At 36.9% G+C, this 14334-nt stretch overlaps 1 protein-coding gene across 1 annotated transcript in view; it reads left to right on the top strand.

Annotated features, from left to right (window-relative positions):
- ADAMTS19 (ADAM metallopeptidase with thrombospondin type 1 motif 19) overlaps positions 1-14334 on the top strand; it is a 467308-nt gene that overhangs the window by 184273 nt on the left and 268701 nt on the right. The gene's annotated exons all lie outside the window — the stretch shown is intronic.

The raw sequence follows: 14334 nt of genomic DNA on the forward strand, positions 1-14334 counted from the left end.
GTTCTTTTCTGCCAGGCAGGCAGGATGATTGGCTTACAGACGATGTAATTGTCAGGTCTCCTCAGAGGTGTCTAGACTTTCCTTCATTCAAGGGACTTCAGGCTGTGTATTGTCAGGTCCAGACATTTGCTAAGAATCATCAGACATAGAGGATATTTTTTTTTGTTTGTTTGCTTATATTTTGTTTTTATACTTTTAAAATATAGGTCAAATATCCATTTCATTCCCAAGAATCCTATGATAAGTTAGCCACCACCATAATCTCTGTCAGGCCATTTCGATTATATTACCAGTAATTAGAGCCTTCCCCCTGAGGTCAAGTCCCACTTTGTCACCCAAGGTCCTAGTGGCCCCATTAGAATCAGGGAGCCATTTCACCTGCATCCCACTGCAGCTTCCAAGATCTGATGCTAGTGTATTTTTAGATGAGATAGGGCCGTTCAGGGTGGTATAGCTGTAGACAAGTGTGTATTTTTAGAGATGACACTAGTCCTTCCATGAATTTATTTTCTAGGCCTTGGAGAAAGGAACAACTTCTTGGCCTTTTGGGATCATATCTGTCACCCGACTGAATCCCTCCAGCATTCTAATCTCTGGCCTTTGGATTTCTTCTTCCCAATAAACTGAGGACCTTCTGAAAGTAATAGGAGTTAAAGATGGATTTAGTCCACTCATAGAAGCCCATGGATTCTAGTACATTGCTTACATTGAGAATTTTGGAATTTGGGTCTCTTACTGACCTTGTGTTAGGGCCACTAGAAAGAGTTAACCCATCCCACATTTCTTAAATTCTATGCAGTAAGTATATGGTTGCAGAAAATTCTGCTGTCAGTACATATTTCATTTCAGTAGACTAGAGACAATATTTTCAAGAGAAATCTTGTTGTATGTCATGGACCGAGAGATGCCTTCTGATGAATACCAACAGAATATTCATTGCCTTCAACCCAAGCCCCTACTCCCTGACAGCAGTTTTAAGTCATGAGTCTTGCTTGGAGCAACAGAATTGGATTCCAGTTAGCGTTAGGAGCAAAGAATTTAATACAGTTATGTCATTGTGTAGCTTAAAGAATGGATGGGATAGTTAGAAAACCAGGCTCTGAAAGCAGGCAGAAACTCCAGGAAGCTGGACAGCTGTCATTATTGCCAAGGCTGAACCCCTGGAATAGCTGGTTCGGATGCTCCTACAGCCAGCTCAGGACACTGAACCTACTATTGGCACTTTGGCATCACAGCTATTAGCCACTGCCGTTGAAAGGAATTCTAAATTACGCCTCTTTCCTTTGTGCCGCCTGTTCCAGATCTGCCAGTATGTACAGCCAGTCACCCGAGCCTAGGTCGTGAGTCTGCACCCCGTGGATAAGGGGAGTGAGAACCTGGACTTGGGGTTACTTGATTGGGTATCAGCGACCTTCTGCCCCAGGATGTTTCTCCCTTGACGCATGAAGGGAGGTCAAATGATGGGCATTCATAACCTCAACAGGGCCAAGGCCCACAACACCCTGCTAATATGAAGTTCTGTTTCATGCTAGTGGTTAATTTCCCATCACTAATCAACAAAGGGAGTGTTTTCCAAACTTTTTTTTTTTTTTGCTAGTGACATCCTTGTTGTCTCAAAATTATTCTAAAAACCCTTTTTAGCGCCTCTCTTTATCTGTCTCTGTCTCTGACTCTCTCACACACATATACACACACCGCACACATCTTGAGCACTTAAAATAGCCATAGAACTGTAGACCTAAAAGCTGTATCTTAATCTCATCCATGTCCTCCCACTTCTGGCAGGATCACATACAAATGCTGCTATCTTTGATTTCATTCATTCATTGATTCAATAAACATTTATTGAGTGTTTACGAGGTTAGGGCATTTCTTCTAAGATGCAGCCCTTCAAATGATGTTGGAATTAAGCATACTGCTAACCAAAAGATCCTAAATTTTATAGCACAGGATGCTTAAGGCTTTTTGGTAGACACAGTGGTTCTAGTTTTCAGATAATGATTGTTAACAGTGATGGTCTTTGTTACTGAGGAGGATTCAGCTTCACAGAATGCAATGGAAATGTCCAAGAAGGAAGCTCTTGGCCCTAGATCATTACATGTTAGTATTGGATGTGTAAATAATGAGTAAACTCTAAGCGCAAAGAAACTATATACAAGATAGAAGTGGTAAAAAAAAAAAAAAAAAAAAAAAAAAGATGAAATTACGGTCTTTTGTAGTTCATGAAGCTGAAGAACTTTATTATGACACACTTTATTGATTTTTTTATTTTAATCCTGGCCTCTCTTACTCTTGAGGGACCTTAAAATGCCTCTTTAGGTAGAATCAATTCCTGTAGTGACTTTTACATGAAATCCAAACAAATCTAGACACCTCAAGCCCTGTGTTGCCCTCAGAAATAAAATGCAAGTTCTATATCTTCCACCCCTCCTTTGATTGGTAAAAGAATTGGTAAAAGAATAGCAATAAAATGTCTATACCCTTTCAACTGCTGAAAAGTTTATATAACATATAGCAAAACTTTGTAATAATCTTTTTTCTTCTTTTATAAGTCTTTTCAAAGTCCATTGATCACAGCATAGAAATTGCCACTACAACATTTCGTCTTACTTTCTCCGAAAGTTCAGTGAAACTCAGTTTTCACAGGATCTTTTCTTCCTTGTTACTTTTTCTTTCCTTCTCAGGTATGCTTTTTCTTCTAACTGTTCTTTGCATTACCTGGATTTGAAAGACTAGTTTTCATGTGATTAACCAAGTGCTTGACCCAAGTGCTGAGCAGTAGGAATTGAGCATGTTTCTTAGAAGGCAAGAGAGAGGAAAAGCTATGTGTATTTATATATTTCATTTTTGTCTGTCATATACTATTATGTTGACATTTGTCAATGTGTTTTTGTTTTATAATAGTCTGAAAGGCACAAAACTAGCAGTGATTATCCCAAGGGAGCAGAATTGTGGGATAGTTGCAGGGATTTGAGCAAAGTTAAATAGTAAAAAATTACAAATAAATACTAGATCACAGAAGACTGTGAGTAGAAAACCAGGTACTATTCTGGCATAAAACAATGAGACCTAACCTGCTACTTATTATATTTGAGGAAGAGAAGAATAGACACGTGTGTAAGAATAAGTAGGAGTCAGAGCTCCTGCCACGGCACAGTGAGTTAAGAATCTGACTGTAGCAGCTCCTGTGGCTGGAGAAGTGTGGGTTTGATCCCAAGCCCTGCACAGTGAGTTAAAGCATCTGGCATTGCAGCAGCTGTGGTGCAGGTCGCAACTGTGGCTTGGATTCTGTTCCTGGCCTGGGATCTTTCATATGCTGCAGGTGCAGCCATTTTAAAAAAGAAAAGAAAGGAAGGACGGAAGGAAGGAAGGAAGGAAGAAAATAAGTAGGAGTTATCTAAGCTCATGTACAAAATGGAAGAGGACCTATTTCAGGCAGAGTTAATAGCACACATAGTCGTGAGGCTGAATAAATCATAATATGTTTTAAGAATTGAGGGAGAACCAAAAGGAAAGAGTAGTATGTGATGAGACTGAAGACATGAAGCAACTCAGATGACACCAGGCCTTTAAGTTATGTGAAGAGGGTTGAATTTTATTCTATGTATGATAGGAAGCCACTGGAGGATTTTAGTTAGGGGATATTACTCTCATTTGAACAAACCACCCTATCTACAGAGTGAAAACTGGAGTGTGGTGTAGACAAAGTGAACACAAGAGACAGGTGAGTTGGTGTTACAGTTACAGATGGGATGGCATCAGGTTATGGCCAGAAGTGTTGGAGAGAGTAAATGAATTTTAAAAAGCTACTTTTAAAATAATCTATGATATGATTGATTTCATGTTGATGACAAAAAAAAAAAAAAAAAAAAAAAGAATGAGTCAAGAGTGACTTCCTGGGCTCATGGTTTGAGCATCCAGGTAGATGGGCAGAGGTAGCTCTTACTTACCTGGGGAATCCTATAGGAGAATTCCTATTTCCTACACATATACCTCTTAATGCCTCATAGGGAAGCAGTGAGTATGTCACATATTCATATTGCCTTTCTTTGATTCTTTTATTGAGATATAACATATGCAATGAATTTTTCCAATGTTAAATGTACAATTTAAATGTTTTGAAAAATACAGTCATGTCACCTGTACCGTAATCATGAGACAGAATATTTCCATCACTCAACAAAGTTCTTTCATACCCCTTTGCCCTCTGTGTCTTCAGGCCAGCCCCAGCCCCTGGCACTGATCTCCTTTCTATCACTTTACCTTTTCTAGGCTTTCAAATAAATGGAAGCTTCTTTCACTTAGAATAATGCTTCTGAGATCCATACACATTGTTACTTGAATCAGCAACATATTTGTTGCTGCAAATGTTTGTTCATTTTATTGCCAAGGGAAATTCCCCTAAAAAGGTACAGTAAAATTTGTTTCTCCACTCAGCTGAGGGGCATATTGTTGTCTTTTTCCAGTTTGAGGCTATTATGGGTAAAAAGCTGATGTGAAAATTCCAGTAGTCTTTTGTATATACATGTATCCATTCTTCTTGGTAAATATATTGGAATTGGGTTGCTGAGTTGTATGACAAATGTATATTTAAGAAACATAAGAAGCTGTCAAACTTTTTTCCAAAGTGGCTGTAACCTTTCGCATTTACATCAGTAACGTGTGAGAGGTCTACTTGTTCTTCACCACAGTAAATATTTGGAATTATAGATATTTTAAGTTTTCTTCATTCTAATGTGTGTGTAGCATTAACTGCCTGTGTTTTAATATGTATTAACATTATTTCTTTAGTTACTAATCATGTTGGAGATCCAAATATAAAAATATGATACTTTACCTTACCTCATCTCATCTACCGAAATTATATCAAAATGGATCATGGACTTAAATGTAAAAAGAAAACCTTTAAAACTTCTAGAAGAAAATACTTGAGAAAAGTATTTGATCTTAGGTTATGCAAAAATGTCTAGGAAACCAAAAGAACAAACCATAAAGGATAAATTAATAAATTAGACTTTATCAAAATTTAAAAAATGCTCTTCCAAAGACATTGTTTAGTAAAAGGCAAGCCCCTGACAAGAAGAAAATGTTTACAAAATTATATCTGCTAAAGGATTTTCTCTTTCTCTCCCCCTCATCTTCTTTTCCTCTTTACTGCTTCTGGTTTGCATGGGTTTTGATGAGAAATCTGACGTCACTCTTATGTTTCTCTGCCTCATGTCTTTTCCTCTGGCTGGTTTTGAGATCTTCTATCTCTACTTTGCTTTTAGCAATCTGATCAAGATATGTGTTGCTATATTTTTCATTAGGTATGCTCTGTTTGCATATATATGTTTATAGTTTCCATCAAATCTGAATAATTTTCAGCCTTATTTCTTCAAATAGTTTCTCATCCCACTTCCATTTCTTCTCTCCTTCTACGACTCCAGTTACTCATATGTTGGACCATTTGTTATCCCCATAGCTCACCAATGTTCAAGTCATTTCTTCTTGTATTCTTCTTTCTATGCTTCACTTGGAATTTCTATTGCTCTGTCTTCAAATTCACTAATCTTTTTTTCCTGAAGTGTTTAATCTTTTAATACCATCCAGTGGGTTTTTCATTTAAAATATTGTATTTTTATCTCTAAAATTTCCTGTTGGGTCTTTTTAATTTCCCTCCTCATCAGATTTATGTTCTTCTATCTTCTTGTAAAGTTATAGCATATCTACAATAGCTGTTTTTTTTTTTTTTTTTTTTTTTTTTTTTTTTTTTTTTTTTGTCTTTTGTTGTTGTTGTTGTTGTTGCTATTTCTTGGGCCGCTCCCGCGGCATATGGAGGTTCCCAGGCTAGGGGTTGAATCGGAGCTGTAGCCACCGGCCTACGCCAGAGCTACAGCAACGTGGGATCCGAGCCGTGTCTGCAGCCTACACCACAGCTCACGGCAACACCAGATTGTTAACCCACTGAGCAAGGGCAGGGATCGAACCCACAACCTCATGGTTCCTAGTCGGATTCGTTAACCACTGCGCCACAACGGGAACTCCTACAATAGCTGTTTTAATGATTGTTTTGGCTCTTTCTATTACTCCGGTATCATGTCTGGATCTATTTTTACTAATTTATTTTCTTTTTTGTTGTGGGAAACATTTTTCTGCTTTTTTTCATATCTAGAATTTTTATTGGCTGCAAAAGAATGAGAATTTTGCATCATTGCTGCTTATTATTATTTCTTTAAATCCAGTGGACTTTATCCTAGTAGACAATTACTTGAAATCATAGGGATCATTTTGAGGCTTACTTTTAAGACTCGTTGGACTAGATTCAATTCAATTTTAATTACAGCAGTGACTTAGTCCCATTAGTAAGCAGATAACTTTCTAAGAGCACCGTCAAATGCCCCTGTCATTATGAAGTTCTTCCACTTCTAGCTGGTGGGAATACACAGAACATGAGGTATTGTTTGGCCTAATGCTTTCTGCTTCCCCCCTCCCACCACCCAGACTATGGTTAGTTTCATTACACATGTGCACAAATCAGAACACAAACAATTACTTTAGAGTTCACTCAGCAAACATACAGAATCTCCTTTCTTTGTGGTAGTTGTAATGATATATCCACAAATTCCTTGATATTCCTCCCATCAAATGGTGGAATTTAGTTCTATTCCTTTAGAGTATGAGTTGGACTTAGTGACCCATGTTGGACAAATAGATTATAGCAGAAGTGATGGGATATCATTTCTGTGGTTAGGCTACCACAACATTGTGGCTTCTTTCTTGGGTGCATTCTCTTATTCTCTCTTGGATAACTCCTCCAAAGGAATCCAGAACTTTCAGGCTCAGTCAGATCATCAGTGACTATAACCTGCAGCTCTAGCCAATAGTTTAGTTGGAGTTTTATGAGAAATTCTGAGCCAGAACTACCCAGATAAGCCTTCCTTCGATTCTTAACACTAAGAGACAGTGTGAGATGATACCTTTTTTTAAATGCTAAGTTTTGGGGTATTGCTATGTAGAGATAGGTAACTAATACATACTTTGGTACTTTAAAGTACATATTGCTGTACCAATAGCTTGAATTGTGAAAATTGCCCTGGTGCTGGGCAGTGGACATTGACAAGAGTATCAGTAAAAACCTAAGATATTCTGAAGAAGCTTTACTTGAGGTTTTATTTAGTTTTTACTTTATTTTGAAATAATTTTGTACTCAGAAAATTTGAAAATATAGTACACATATTTTTATGCATACTTCTTTCAATTTTCATCAATGATAATAACCATAGTATATGATCAAAACCAGGAAATTGACATTGGTGCAATACCATTAAATAAACTACAAATATTTGTTGAATTTCACAAGGGGTGTGTGTGTGTGTGTGTGTGTGTGTGTGTGTGTGTGTGTGGTTCTATCAGATACTATTGTGTATAGATGTGTGTTACCACAACCATGATTAAGATACAAAGCCGTTCCATTATCAAAACAAAATTCCCTTTTGCCACTTATCTATGGATACACACTCTTTCAAACATAATACCTGGCAGCCACTAATATGTTCTCCATCACTATAATGTAGGCATTTCAAGAATAATAAGAATCATACAGCATGCAAATTTTTGAGATTGACTTCTCATTCTGCATAATACTTTTGAAATCTATCCTATAGTTCATTTAATGTATAAGAGTTTCAGTTGATTGTACATCTTGTCAGTGCTTGGAATTGTCACTATTTCGTATTTTAGACATTCTAATAAGCATGTAGTGGTATTTAATCATGGTTTTAATATTCATTTGTCTACTAATTAATGTTTAATACCCTTTCATGTGCTTTTTGGTTCTGTATATACTTGTTTTTCAAGTCTTTTGTTCATTCTATAATTGGATTATTTGTTTTCTTAGTGTTTGAAATACCTTTAAAAATATTCTAAATATAAATCCTTTGTCAGATATGTGATTTTTAAATATCTTCTTCCAGTGTGTGGGCCATCTCTTATCAGGGTCTTTTTTCAGAGAAAAAGTTTTTCATTTTGATAAACTCCAGTCTATCATTTTTAAACAGATTTATTTATTTTTATTTTAAAATTATTATTACTATTATTTTACAGATTCTGCTTTTGGTATCATGCATAAGAACTCTTGGTTTAACCCTAAGTCATGAAGACTAAAGCTTTTGTTCCACGTTTCCCTCTAGAAGTTTTGTTTTTATTAGTTTTACGTTTTATATTTAGATCTATGATCCATTTGGAGTTAATTTTTGTATAAGATATGAAATTCAAGTTAAGATTTTATTGTTTAATTATTATTTTGTCCTTAGTGTCCAGTTGTTCAAAACTCAGTTGTTGAAAAGACTACCATTTCTTTATTGAGTTGCTTTTGTACCTTTTAAAAAAATTAGTTGACTGCTTAGGAGTTTCTGTCTTGGCTCAGTGGAAGTGAATCTGACTAGCATCCGTGAGGATGCAATTCAACCCCTGGCCTTGCTCAGTGGGTTAAGGATTTGCCATTGCTGTGAGCTGTAGTGTAGGTTGCAGACGTGGCTCGGATCCCACGTTGCCGTGGCTGTGGTGTTGGCCAGCAACTACAGCTCTGATTTGACCTCTAGCCTGGAAACCTCCATATGCTGCAGGTGCAGCCCTAAAAATAAAATATAAAAAAAATTAGTTGACTGCTTATGTGAAAATGTTTCTGTATTCTTTATTCAGAGCCATCAATCTGTGGAATATCACAGTCTCTTGGACTCCAGCTGTGGCGTATTAGACAGTGTTGTGCCCTCAGACTTTGTTCTCTTTTGCCAGCTTTTCACTAGTTTTGTTTCTTTTTGTTTCCATACATATTTAAAAATCAGTTTGTCTATATCTACAAATTAATCTTGTTGGGATGTTGGTAGGAATTGCTATTAGAAGATAATTTAGGCTAAATTGTCATCTTTAATGTATTTTTTCTTCCAACCCGTGAAGCCACTGTATCTTGCCATTTATTTAGGTCTTTCGTTTTTATTAATATTTTGTGGTCATCTGGGTACACACCCTATACATGTTTTATTAGACTTACACTTAACTATTTCATTGTTTTGGAGCTAAGTAAATGTTATTGAATTTTAACTTTAGTTTCCATTTTTTTCACTACTAGTAAACAGAAATATGGTTTATTTTTGCTGTTGACCTGACATTCCATGATCTTGCTTCTTACTCCAGGAATTTTTAAATATTTGTTGTAAGGATTTTCTACATAGAGTATCATGTCATTGGCAAATAGGGACAGTTTTATCTTTTTCCCAATTTGTATGAATTTTATTTCTTTTTCTTGCTTTATTGCACTAGTTAGGATTTCCAATACTACTCTGAATCAGAGTGGTGAAAGTGGACATCCATGCATTGATCTCAAATGTTAGATAAAATTAAGTCTGCACTCTTAGCTGCAGTTTTTTAAAAATAAATTATCCAATTGGAGAATTTACCTCCTCCTCCTATTCCAGTTTACTGAGTTTTCACCATGAATGGATGTTGAATTTTGTAAAATGCCTTTTCTGCATGAATTGGTAGAGTCATGTGGTTTTCTTTCTTAGCTTGTTATGGTGGATTACATTGATTTTGGAATATTGAACTAGCCTTGCATTTCTTAAATTAAACCTCACTGGTCATATTACATTATTCTTTTTATATATTGCTGGATTCAATTTGCTAATATTTTGTTGATTTTACATCTATATTCATGAGATATATTGGTCTATGTTTTCCCTTTTATACTGACTTTGGTTTTGGTAGAGGGTAATGCCAGCCTCCTAAAATTAGTTGCAAAGTGTGTTCTTCTGTTTTCTGGAAAAGATTATGTAGAATTGGTGTTACTTTTAAAACAAATGTTCAGTAGAATTAACCATTAAAACCATCTGGAATTAGAGATTTCTTTTTGAAAGTTTTCTAACTACAAATTTAATTTCTTTAATACCTTAAAAAAGCTTTTAGTTGAAGCCATATGATGTTTGGTAAGGCTATAAGCAGGGGTTTGTAAGAAAGTGAGGTAAATATTGTTGGAAACTAAAGAAAAGGGAAACTTTCTTATATGGTGGCATTAGGCTTAGCAACACTGTTGTCTGCAGTAGAAAATGGGCCTAATGAACTGGTTCATCAACTTAAGAGATTTCAAAAAAATTTTTGAAGGTGACTCCTGGTTTATTCCTTCTTATAGAAAATGTGAAAGGAGAGAGGCAAACTGAAGAAAAACGGTTAACAAAAAGCCACAAGGACTTGAGGGCTCTGAATAATGTCAGTCTCTTTTTCTGGAAAATAGTGCTACAATTAAGATCAAATTGCATTAAAGAGGAAACGAAGGCACTTTCGGGAAACTATGGTCTAACAATGAAGACAAAGATGTGACTGTAAAATCCTTTAAGAACTCATGAAGATCACATGCGGCCACTTGGAATCTCTTTTAGTCAGAGTGAAGGCCTTCAAGGTGTTTAAGTGTGTGTCTCCCAGATCCATTCGGTCAAACAGTAGGGCTCCTAAGAGGTCTACAAGCACTGTCTCTAACAGTTTCATCAGAACTCAAGATAGGGAAGGGTTTATTTTAAAGAGATTTGTGAGGGTCTGGCTGTGTCTAATGAAGTGAACCTCACAAAGATTCACAGAAGACACAGAGTTTGAAAGACAGAATAACGCATGCAGAAACATTTCTGGTCAGAAGGGGGCAGAGATTATATAAAATGCTATGAAGTTGTTGGAGCCATAAGTTCTACTGTCAGGAAATCAACTGAGGAAAAGCACTCAGTTGAGAATTCATACTACCTTTCCTGAAAATGGAAAGATGACTTAGAGGGTAGATGTAAGTTCCCCAGGGGGCAGACCTCGGAGCCTTAGAGAATTATTCTCAGATCTTGAGATATAATCAGGAGACTTTACATCTTCGCAATTGGATTTCAAAATTGCTGTGGACCAGTGGGTCCTTTGTGCCTCCTCCTTTCCTCCCTTCTGAGCTGAAGTGTCTGTAGCAGTTACCCTCTGTTTGTTCTACCACAATATGGTATATTGGAGAAAGATAAAATTTTCCTTCAGTTTCACAAGTCTGTAGAGAAAGGAGGACTAAATTCAGGGAGCTCTTCTTAATGAAGACATTCATGTTCACATGGACATGATTTATATGGTAAGATTATATGGTAAGAATGAACTAAAGCCTTAATAAGATGAGCCTTTTGATGGCCTTGTGAGAGCATAAATATATTTTGCACTTGAAGGGATTGCAAATAATGTTTTGGCCGGGGGGGGGGGTGATAAATGGTCTCTGATGGTTTTAAAAACAGGACCTTTGATACCTCTCCCTTTGAGTGTGGGCTGCACCTTGTGATTTGCTTTTGATGAATAGAATATGGCAGAAATGATGGTATGCAATCTTCAGTCTTAAACTACAAAAAGACCATAGCATGAGGTTTTGATGTACTTTCTCTCTTGGATCCCTTGTTCTGAGGGAAAACATGGAATGAAAGTCCCGATGAAGAGGTGGATGTGACAAAGTTTCCTGCCAACAGTCATGTGACTTTGAAGATAGAATCGCTATCTTCACTAAGTTGTTAGCAACTATAGTCTTGGTCAATAGTTTGAATGACATCTTGTGAAAAATCTTGAGCAGAAATACCTAGCTTAGCTACTTCTAGATTCCTGACCCTCAGAGACCATGTGAGATAATAGATATTTGTTGTTTTAAAGGGCAAATTTTGTTATGCAGCAGTAGATTGCTATACCCTCTATGCAAGTCCTTCTTCTCTGGTATTGTGCCCTGTGCTCTGTCTTCTCAACTCGGCCAAGTCTTCAGGACTCTACTTGGATTTCTCCTCTCTGTACTGCAGCTTATAAACTGCTTCCTGGTAATAAGTTGGGGAAATTCTAGTGATCACCTCTTTGCTTCCCTTTTCTCATAACCGCAGTCCTCAGCTGCTCTTGTCCTATATCTGAAAACCATTGTTTTTTTGTTGTTTTTACCTTTTGTCTCTTTTCCTAATTGCTTAAGCTGAGAGGTAAGTCTGGTTCCTGTTACTCTATCATGGCCAGAACGAGCTTAAGTCTTGCTGTCCACTTAGATGTGAGTGCTCCTGGGAGTAGATATCCCCATGCAACTCAGTGAAAGGGTTCTTTGTATTTTCTTAAGGTTTTAAGTTTTTTTTGGAGGGGAAAGGATTGAACATTAGCTTTAGGTCATGAGAGGCTTTGGGCCAATGAGTGAAGAGAATGAAGAAGGGCCAAAGGCACTGAGGCCAACCTTCTACATAGAGAAGCATGGGTTTTAAAATGCAACATGTAGGCGAGCACACTGTGTACAAGAACAATTGGTTCCACTTACTCTGGTGCTTTGTCACTTCCCTCCAACCCACAAAAGCAGTGCGTGGTTGATGCCAGCTACCATCTGGTGACATAGGTAGTGACCTGTCTTAAGCAACCTATCTTTCCCAGCTGCTCTTTTCTTCCCTCTAAGGCTGGTAATGTGCACACATGCCACAGTCCTATCTCTGTTTTACCACATACAATTTGCTTAATTCCAAATCAGGTTAATTCTTTTTTCTCACATGCATACATTCTCAGACCCACTTTAACTGATGCTCTTATTTACGCATCTAAGTCTCTTCAAGTTCAGCACAAAATTTTCAGACAAGTCATTTTTCCCTTAGGCTTATTCTCTCTGAAAGTCAGATAAACTGATCATTAGCAGATCTAGCCTTGTAATTCTGGATAGAGGCATTAGAATATAATACCATATAGAAATCAGTTTCCATCATCTTCTAAAGCGTCTTACAGAATGTCCTAACCTATTTGGTATAAATCATTGTATGAGGCAGGGTAAGTTAAAAAAAAGATATATAAAAGAAATCATTCCTTCTTTTCCAAAAAAAAAAAAAATGATAGTCTACTAGAAGAAATAGGTATACAAGTCATTACAACCTAAATGATTTATAAAAGCCTTTGAAAATATACAAAAAAGTTGTAACAGTATTTCAAATAGGAGAAACACTACAGCAAGTTGGGAATTAGGTGGACTTTTTTTTGTAACAATCAGTATTAACCCAGACCATAATGGACTGGAATGGGTTAATGGCTCTATTTAATGTGGGGTGGGGGGAGAAAGGCATAGATGAAACTTACATTGGCAACCTGTGATTTTAAGCATATTTAATCATAAGGCTCATCTAGTTTAAAGGAATCACAAATGTATTCCCATAAATACATACAATTCAATATGCATTCCTTCTACAGTTTTACATTTTTGTTGTCTTCATTGTTAAAATTACACAAGAAACATTTTATTTAAGACCCAAATCCTTGTGGAGATGTTTCATTGAAAATAGTCATCTGTCTTAAAAATTTGCTTTATTTCTTAAAAATAAACTGCCTCTGATTTCTTGTCTAGTTTTCACTCTGTATAATTGAGTCTCATAAAAAGGAGGGTGTAGGCTCCTAAGTAACACAGATATTTCTTGACTGTCTGGAAACCCACACCCACCCTAGTTACTCCAGTTTTATAGATTTTTACAAGACAAGGTTTGGAGACAGACACACCTAGAGTGTCTTTCTTTTTAAACTCTGGACCACTCGAAGTATTCTAGGACTCAGCTTATTCAAACAATAGCTTTCCTTTGAAATTAGATCATCTGCCTCCCTTAAAGGCATAGCATTCACCTTTGACACGAGGGACAGAAGGTAAAACAACAAAGGATGCAGTGACCCAACTTCAGTGCTGGAATTTTTTAAAACTGATTTACATCAACTCTTATTTCTAGGTGTCCAGACTAGTCCAGAGGATGCAAACGGCAGGTGAGATCAAAGACCCCTGAGTCTGATGTGAAAGGTTGGATGTGGCTGAGAAAGAAGTGTGGAAAGGGGAGTAGGTATTTGTGAAGAGCTGCAACAGAGGAAGCAAGAATATTTATGGTTGAATTTCCCCAGAAGACGAAAATAGGAAAAACCTATTTTTTAAGTTGCAAAAAAAAAAAAAAAAAAAAAGTTAAAAAGGCACAATAATCTCATTTGACCTGAGATCTTCAGAATACAATATTTAATGCCGTTCTGCTTAATCTCACCCTCATTAGGGGTGTGTGTGTGTGATTTATCACTTTTGTGGGGGGGTGCTTTAGAGAAAGGCGGGCGGGGGGGGTTTGAAATTGATAGCACTGATGAATGGGGGTGGGAAAGATAAGGTGGGATAAGGGGCTCTGAAATGTCAGGGTGTCTACTGTCCTGGGAACCTCTGAAGCACCCTCCATGACGAATTACATTATCTCCAGGCTTAGAAAAGTCCTGGAGACAAAGATGGGAAGGAAAATCAAAGGTCTTTGGTAAATGGCTGTTGCTTTGTGCTCAAATCTGCAGTTT

The sequence above is a fragment of the Sus scrofa genome, chromosome 2 (assembly GCF_054392235.1).
Source record: "Sus scrofa isolate SSC_HxYL_T2T_F1_AM1 chromosome 2, Sscrofa_HxYL_maternal_Yorkshire_Landrace_v2.0, whole genome shotgun sequence".
Taxonomy (NCBI): domain Eukaryota; kingdom Metazoa; phylum Chordata; class Mammalia; order Artiodactyla; family Suidae; genus Sus; species Sus scrofa.